Source organism: Bactrocera latifrons, unplaced genomic scaffold (genome assembly GCF_001853355.1).
Source record: "Bactrocera latifrons isolate USDA-ARS-PBARC rearing strain unplaced genomic scaffold, ASM185335v1 scaffold_136, whole genome shotgun sequence".
In the NCBI taxonomy this organism is placed as follows: Eukaryota; Metazoa; Arthropoda; class Insecta; order Diptera; family Tephritidae; genus Bactrocera; species Bactrocera latifrons.
In genome coordinates, this window is record NW_017534808.1 from 560457 (window position 1) to 569355 (window position 8899).

Below are 8899 nucleotides of genomic sequence, written 5' to 3' on the forward strand. Positions count from 1 at the left end.
CTAAAAGTAGACTACAACAAAGGAAGGGAAGTGATATTTTTGATATATTTGAACTCGTGCAAACGTCAGAGTACACTTGCTCACCCAATGCGTTACACAGAAGTAGAAATTTTTGTTTCTGCTATCAATTAAGTATGCTTGTGTTAGTGCCATGGCAGTTGAGTTGTTGAACTTGAGTCACTCCGTGACTTACTGCCGTTACTTGCGAGCACTTCACTGCCGATTCTCACTCAAGCGACGGTCTCCTGCGCCTGTGAACTGTTTCGTGTGGCGGTCTATCTATGTGTGCGAGTGTATGCGTGTGAGCCTGCTCGTGTTAGAGCTTTTCATTTGCATTTTCCTACACATCTTTCAGTCGTATTTTCAAACGCCAAACATACGCAACGTAGCGCGGTTGATTCGGTGCCGTTAAAACGATTCACTTTGTTACATTTTGCAGCGAGCAAGCAAAGGACATAAGGACAGTTACACTGGCAGCGCATAGGTGAAGCAAAAAATATATCATTTTATGTAGTGAGATAACAGTGTTTGTGTGTAGGTGTGTGCATGTTGCGGCCAATAATGGAGGCATAAGCAAAAGTGTTATTAAAATGTGTAATTTATATAAAAATTACTAAAATAAATATGCTGCAACTGTGCGTGTTACACGTTTGTGTGTGTGGCAAGCAAATACAGTTGCATATATTATCAATGCAGGTGTGCGTGTGTAAAATGCCACATGCAGCTGTTGACAGTCGCTTACGCAGACAAAAATAAAATTAACTGCTGATCATGGCAATAAACTTGATTTTCATGTTTTCCTATATATTCAGTCAAAAAAATTTAAACTCTAACAGTTAATGTGTTCATGCCTCATATAAGTTGAATATAGACAATCACGAATTTTGTGTGTACTTTATTTATTATTTATTTCGTTTTCTTGCAACGCATCGCTACCCGCTAGCTATAAATGTAAATTGTGGCGCTGTAAGTCTGCCTAGCATATATATTTATATACATTTATGCGCGCCATGTGATTTTAAGGACACGCTACGCACTCTAACGCCAACTGATGAGCATGTCATTTGTATGTGTGTGTGTGTGTAGCATGTGTTTTCGTGCCTTGCGTGTGCGTTTATTTGTGGATAGCATTGGCAAGCCATAAAATATACGCCTCCGGGCTATCTGTAGGCGTGTGAAAGTGTGCAGTTAGTTTCGTCCTTTTCGGTTTGTTTCATTTTTTCCCTGATACTTTTTCGTTTCGCTTTTCCGCTTGAACTATAAGCGCCGTTACTTTTTCTGACAATTTATGAAATTTGACCCAAATTTTTTGCCATTTGGCATTTGCCATTTGTGCTTTTTACGTTCCATTTTGGGACAGCCCCCTCGCTGCCCACCGCGCGCCGAAGCGCTGAGTTAGTGGTTTGTTGAGATATTTCATGAGCGAAGGAAAGTGGGGTGAAAATGCCTCAAAACATAAAGAAATAGCAATTAATAATTGAAAAAATACGCGAAAAAAAAAACAAACGCAAAAAGTTAAACACCAAAAAAAAAAAAACAAAATAATTGAAAAACCAAAAGAAAAAAATGACAAAAATTAAAAAAAAATCCCTCTTTACTAAATAAGTGCACGAAATCGCATTATAATAAAAAAAAAAGATATAAATGAGAAATAAACTTTTTCTTCAAAAAATTGAAACAGAAAAAAAAGTTGTGAAAAATAATCCGCTTCCAAAAATGCACACTACCGCACTGTGACAACAACAAAAAGTATACATGTACATAACGGTAATGCCGTAAATGCTTTGCCCCAAAAATAACAAAGCGCGCTAAGCATAACAAACCGTAAAACAACAAGACCCTTGCAGCGAGCGCACGCTAACCGTGTGAGCGGTCCTTTGGCCACATAGTCTGCATAGCGTTACACAACAACAACAACAGCCATGGAGATTATGTAAACAAAGCGTGCATTTGTTTTTGCCGTGTTCGGCATATTTACGCTAGCCGCCAAGCCTGCTCACCTTGCCACCACCCCTCACACGCCGCACGCTGCATGCCACGCATACCAACAAAGTTTGCGGCACAAGTGCTGCAGTGTTACATAAAATTACTCAAAGTTTGTTTTTTTTTTTGTTGTTTTCAAAAATTACAATAACAAAAATAAATAGAATATTAAATAAATAGAATCAATACAAATATTTAATATTTCAAAATTTATTTACACGATTTATTTATGTATATTTTTTCAATGTTCAGCCTGCAGCTGTGTCTGATGTCTTCTTGCAGCTCAAAACTTTTGCGCCTTGTTTGAAATAAAAAATAAGCAAAAAGCAAAAAGCAAAAATACAAAAATAAAAATCCAACAATAAACAGAGCAAGACAAACGCATAATCCGCTTTCATGCAAATCGAATAAAAGTTACCAGCTTAAAGGCTTATGAGCCGCCTGTGACAAAATTAGTGAAAAAAAATTGTTGTTATTATTGTTGTTACCATTTTGTGGATTTTGGTACAAAATAAATTTCATAAAAAAAGTGCACAAATAACGCCGTAAGCTGTACGTGGAATTAAATTGAACAACATGTCGACATGGTGAGTATTTTCGCTACCTTAAAGTTTTGGCAAAAAATAACCAAAAATTTGTTAAAAATATTCAACTCATTTTGGACAAAATGTATACAATATAATCAATTAAAACATTTCATAAAAATTTAGAAATACTATGAAGTCTATGAATTATTAAACCTTGCACAGGTGAAAATCCATAACTCAGCACCTACTCGACCGATTTCAAGCAAATACGTTAAATAATATTATCCTGACGAAATTAAACAAACACTACACCTCCTTCACATATAACCATTAACCTTTTAAAACGATTAAGAGAGTAGAGTTGCTTGATTCTCAAAATCATTCTTTCATTTTCCAGTACACATATCAAGAAGTAATTAATATGATGGCAGGCATACAACTTTTGAATTCTGCCTTTGAGTTGTGCCATCTTATGTTCAAAAATTGTCGAAATCGGATCAAAACATATACTATATGTACATATAGTATATAAAATATAGAAGGTGCGTTTCAAAGTAAATAGGGCTTAAAAAAAACCTATTTTTTTCGGCAAAATCAATTTATTTTATTCATAGTTTCCATCTGCTTCAACACAGCTTTTTGCTAGGTCCAAAAGCATGTGGAACGAGTGTTTTAACTCGTTGGCCGGTATGGCCGCCAATATGCCGGTGCAAGCCTTTTGAATGGCCTCTATGACTGCCTAACGTTTTCCTTTCATGGGCAAATGCATTTTTCCAAAAAGGAAGAAGTCGTCCAGTGCCACATCAGGTGAATATGAGGAGTGATTATTAATACAAAATGTGATTTTTGATCAAATAATCAGTCACAAGCGTCGATCGATGAGACAAATTTCTCACTGTCAGTCAATTTGTGCGGAACAACCCGTGCAGACACCTTTCGTAAGCTCAAATGTTCGGTCAAAATGGTATAAATCGATGGTTTGGAGATGTGCAATTCTATTTCCATGAATTTCAATAATGATTTCGGATGATTTTTGTTGAATTTACGCACAGTTTCGGTGGAATTTCCGGTGATCACGGATTTTCATTGGCCCACATGTTGATTGTTATTTATGTCCTCACGACCGCTTTGAAAAAGTAAAACGTTGAAACCACTCGTGCACTCTGCTACGGGATAGGCAAGCATCGCCATAAACTTATTTCACCAATTGAAACGTTTCGCAAAAATTTTACAAATTTTAAAACAAAACTTAATGTTGGCTCTTTATTCAAAGCTCATTTTCGCACCGATAACACAAACATACCGACACTTAAAACCAATAATTTCACTTCCAATTGGCGCCACCAGGGGGTGCTATATTCAAAAAGTCCTGGTTTCTTTGGAACCCACCTTTAATGTATATAAAATTACTTAGATTCCGATCCTTTGGTTGACGTTTGACATCGCGAAGTATATCCTTGGCTTTGATTGCAGCAAGTGGCAAGAGTGTAAAATGTTCGATTGCACTTTAACTCTTTCCTCCTTATTTAATATGAATAAATGCAACAGAGTTAAGATTTATAATAAATTAAATAATGAATAAATTTGGTTTCTGAAGTGTTCACAATTTTTTAATATTAGCATACAAACGGAAAACGAAACACATTTTAAATTGGGTATATGGTTTCTGGAAATATATATAAAGTCACTTAGACTATTACCAATGAAACTTTGTATTTCGCGTATACGTATATATTTTTGAGATACTATGCGCTGATTTAAATTAAAATTTTCTCGGAATTTAGGGCTTCTTCACTTTAAGGAATTTTAGCTTAAGTCTACACCTCAAGGAATTGGTATCTTACACCTATACATTATGGCTGGCCATATTGAACTAAGTAAATGATTGATTGATTCGTTGAAAATGGAGGTCAATAGAATATTTGATATCATTTAGCCTCGACTAAACCATCTCATTGTGCTCTCATCTCATGCATTGATTCCTATGCGATACGTTTATATTTGTAACAAAACAAAAAATGTTTAATCTTTTATATCAGAAAAAAATTGTTGAAAAGGCTGGGGTAAAAACCGAGGAAATCCTTGTAACTCCTTAATTAATGTAAACTTAGCAATGTAAGGGAATCTCAAGCTTGGCTAAGGTCTAGAGTGTGGTTTTCTTTGTTTTTTGAAAGAATTTTCAAAAGAACTAGACTGCTGGTCCGCATTAAACTCTTCAGGATATTAATTTTTTTGGTAGGTAGATTAACACAGTAAAAACCTAAAAACAGTTTATTTCTTCATGCATATTAATTTCAAGTAGTAAATCTTAAAAAAGTAGAAGAGACCAATTTGTGATCCAGTCGAAGGGATTATGTGATATTTTATAAGCATTAATGGAGATATATTAATTACTTTCAATAGATTATTTAAACCTTAATACACAAATAAAAATGATGGAAGGCAAAATATGGTGTCGAAAATAAAATATTTCGACATACATAATAAAAGATTTAGCTCTTTCTGTCGTTAAATGCTTGTAAAAATATTTCAAAACTTATATTGAATGAAATACTGGCCATTTTATTGCAAATTTAATCAATCTTTGTGTATTAATTATTAATAATTAGTTCTCACTTAAATAAATAAATAAAAATAATCAACACACTAGTAAAAATAATACACAGCATCAAGTAAAATTTACTTTCAGAAGCTGAGAGTGAGCTAGAGCTGTAGTTTAAATCAACTATAGACAATGCTGCAAATAAATCCTTAATATTAAAACAACCCCATTTAGTCAATTCTTCAATCAACAATAGTGACTAATTGTGCAAACCATAAATTCATTTTTCCCAATAGCTTTTCAACATTGCTAGCACAGATGTCAGGGGTATCAATAATACCTTTACACAGATTGTATGCGGCTACTACAGCATAATTTTTTTTTTTTTTTTTTGTATTTTCTGACAAGTTTAAAACAAATATTCTGTTAAACTTGGCCTTGGTTAGTTTTGTTCTGTACCATACTCTTGGTACCTCCATTCAAAAATTAGTAAAAAGGCTACCTATTATTAAAGGCAATTGGAGACATAAATCCATAATTAGCTGCACCAATTTAAGAAAATTCTAACAATCCCCAATAAGAAAAAATGGCATGGGCAATTATCACAAACTTCTCTTCAAGCGTTATTTTCTCCAGCATAATCATTAACCAAAGATAAGAAGAAGTAGTAATTACTTGATGACAGATCCGGACTATAAGGATAATGCATATAACATCCCAACCACTCTTCCGAAGCTTCTAGCGAATGGTGTAACATTGCTCTGATGGAATGCATTTTTACTCCTATTTGCCAAAGCGTTTTGCTCCTGACTTACTTCCTCTAGAGAGTTCAATTTTTAATAGAAAATATTGAAATTAACAGTTTGGCTATAAAGATTCATTTCATAATATATTATTAAAGTTAGCAAATCTTCCAGACCGTCTACGAGTAAAAACTGAAAAATATGGTGAATTTTCCATGCTTAATACGTGGTTACACAATGCCAAGTCAATCAATTACAAAATTGCCTGAATAATTTTTTTAATACGAAATCTAAGCTTTCTAACGTCTTGTTGCGTCATCTAATCACTTTTATAGAGCACAATATACATACCACTAAAACTTTTTATTGCAAAAATAATAGACTCCTCTTTACCACACTTTTTTTAATACCCTGAACAGGGTATATTAAGTTTGCCACGTTTTTTCTAACACCAAAAAGGAAACTTTGGAAATCCTATAAAATATATATATCGATTTAACCATGTCCGCTTGTCTGTTTGATATGTATATACAATCAACTCCTTCAGTTTTATTCTCAAATTTTGCCCCTACCCTTTACTAACCTAAAAGCTGCTCAATTGTCCTAACGCCGATATCGGACCACTACAGCTTAAAGCTGAATAAACGGTGTGAAGTGCTTGTATGGAAAACCTTTCCATTTGATGAGATGTCTTCATGAAACTTGTTTTGGATCATTATATAAGCTTATAATATAATTTCTGAAGAAATTGTTCAGATCTATTTACTATAGCAAATAGCTGCAGTACAAACTGAACAACCGGAATGAATGCTTATAAGGAAAACTTTATTATTTGAAGAGAGGTCTACACGAAATTTAGCTCGGATCATTATTTAAGGCAACCAAATAATCTCCAAAGAAATTATTTAGATTGGCTCACTGTAGCCGAACAATGTAATGAAGTCTGTTTAAGAACTTAAGAGGGGTATTATAGCTTCAGTGCAATAAAGTGCTTTGCTTTATTATCGAGCAGTCTAATATGTGCAATGAATGGACAGAACATTAACTTTTATATTTTACAAATTTAGTATCACACATTTCCATCACAATCTCGCCGCTTTTATGGTCACCGCAACTACTACTACAACTTTGTTTTGCTGACTGCACTAAAAGTTTGCAGAGACAAAGTTTACGCCATTCAACCTGTTGTTGGCCATTGGCTGTACTTCAAAATTTATTTCGCAATTTTCCACCAAACTGACCACTTAAACGTTATAGCGGCATTTAATGCAAGTCCGTGCTTTTTCTGTTCGTGCTGATATCGAATGATCTCAACTATTTCGTTTGATTTTATGTGCCTCGCTTTATGTACCGCACGCCAAGCTCCATCTATACACTTCAACTATGGCGAAAGTTATTCACTTACTATAGCAGGCTATTAACTCGAGCAGCGTTGCAGCTGCAGGCTTCTTGAAGAAAATATATTCTTATTTGCCAAGTAATTGAAAGTGTATTGAATGTGGTAGTTGTTGAAGGAAAAATGATTTCAATCAAAGCAACGTACTTTTTATACTCATGCTTACATTTCGCACTCGCGTCGATGCATTTCTAGAGATTTCTCATCAATAACCGCTATTAATCATGAAATAATAGTGTGAGTACATATATACGCCATTCAATTATTTTCTGCTTTGCTTATTAATACATTCAGTTCGATTTGAATTTTATTCATAAATGTTGGCTATGAAGAGCACGCCTGTGGCGCACAGCAGGGCGTATACGTAATGTTTGGTAATGAGTGTTTGTTTTGTTAGTGTGTGTGAATGCGTTGCTTGTGCTGAACTCTAATGCTTAGTCATACTTGACTGAGCATCTGAATTTGCTTTCTAATGAACTAATAATTATTTTCACTTGTTTTATGTAAATTTTCTGTTTCATAAAAATGCATAAGTGGAAAATATGAAATTTTGACAAAATTTTGGAAATAAATTACCGTGCAAAGCTGTTGGAAACGTTTTTCCACATTAAACTGAGCGAAATTTTTTTTTTTGATATTTAACGCGATATAAAGTTTTTGCATTTTCATTCTGAAAACCGAGAACTGAAATATACATACAAACTTATTTATTAGTCAAAAAAACTAAATAAAAATAATGCAAAGCTATAACTCCGTTCGTTTGTTAAAAAAAAAGCAATAAAAACCGATAACATCCGCTACGAAGCACATCTTATTAGTACTGATTGATGCTAATAACGAATAAGTGAAAAGTGTGAATATAAAATTTTATTTTTACTGTAATTGCGATGAATTTTTACTTTATGTACTGCCCGAATAGCTTGTTGCCACCTTTGCGAGAATTGATTGAGTGTTTATGCATAATTAAGTTTAGTTGCCTGCTTAATCTAAAAAGTGCTATAGGTATAAACGTATTTTTATATGTTTCAAAGAAGGATTCTTAACGAATTTCTAGGTCTTCTTTAAATTTAGAAAAGCGAAATTTTGTTTATTTGTTCCGAACATTATTATTAATTACTATGATGAGATGTTAAAAACTGTGTTGCAGTAAAGTTATAAATAATCTTCTAGTATGTTTACGTCAACGTTTAAACACTTTAAATTTCACTTTTCCATATTCTTCAAATTTTACTTTTAATCGCAATTTTCGCATTTTTCGACCACAAAACATAGTCTCTGAGCGAAATGTTCGTGAATTTTTCATTTCATATTTCATTAACTATTCGATATGCAATGAGAAAAAGATATTTTTTCATTTAATTTTATTTACACTATAATTGAAATTAATATTTTATTATATTTTCTTCTTTGAAACACGAAGTCTAGTCACAGAAAAGATAATTTGTGGTTTACTCATTAAACGTAATAAATTTAAAAAATTAATTTTAATTAGATCATATAATTTACTTTACTTATGCTTTTGCCTGTCCACGTGTGTAAATACATTTACATTTGAGGGCCTCTGACGTTTCGTATAGATGTTGTAAACTTCCTGATAAACTTAATGCACCTTATTCAGGGCATCTCAGGAACAGGATTAAAAATTTTTTACTCAAATAATCGTCATTCCAATACGATAAAAGTGTTACAATCCTCTAATAATGTGATT

General features: G+C 33.3%; 1 long non-coding RNA gene across 1 annotated transcript in view; it reads left to right on the forward strand.

Annotated features, from left to right (window-relative positions):
* The first annotated feature begins 381 nt into the window (after window positions 1–381).
* LOC108965182 overlaps window positions 382–8899 on the forward strand; it is a 23233-nt gene continuing 14715 nt past the window's right edge. Inside the window, exons 1-2 of the long non-coding RNA XR_001993097.1 lie at window positions 382–484; window positions 2236–2570. This is a non-coding gene — a long non-coding RNA (uncharacterized LOC108965182). The remainder of the gene's footprint in view (window positions 485–2235; window positions 2571–8899) is intronic.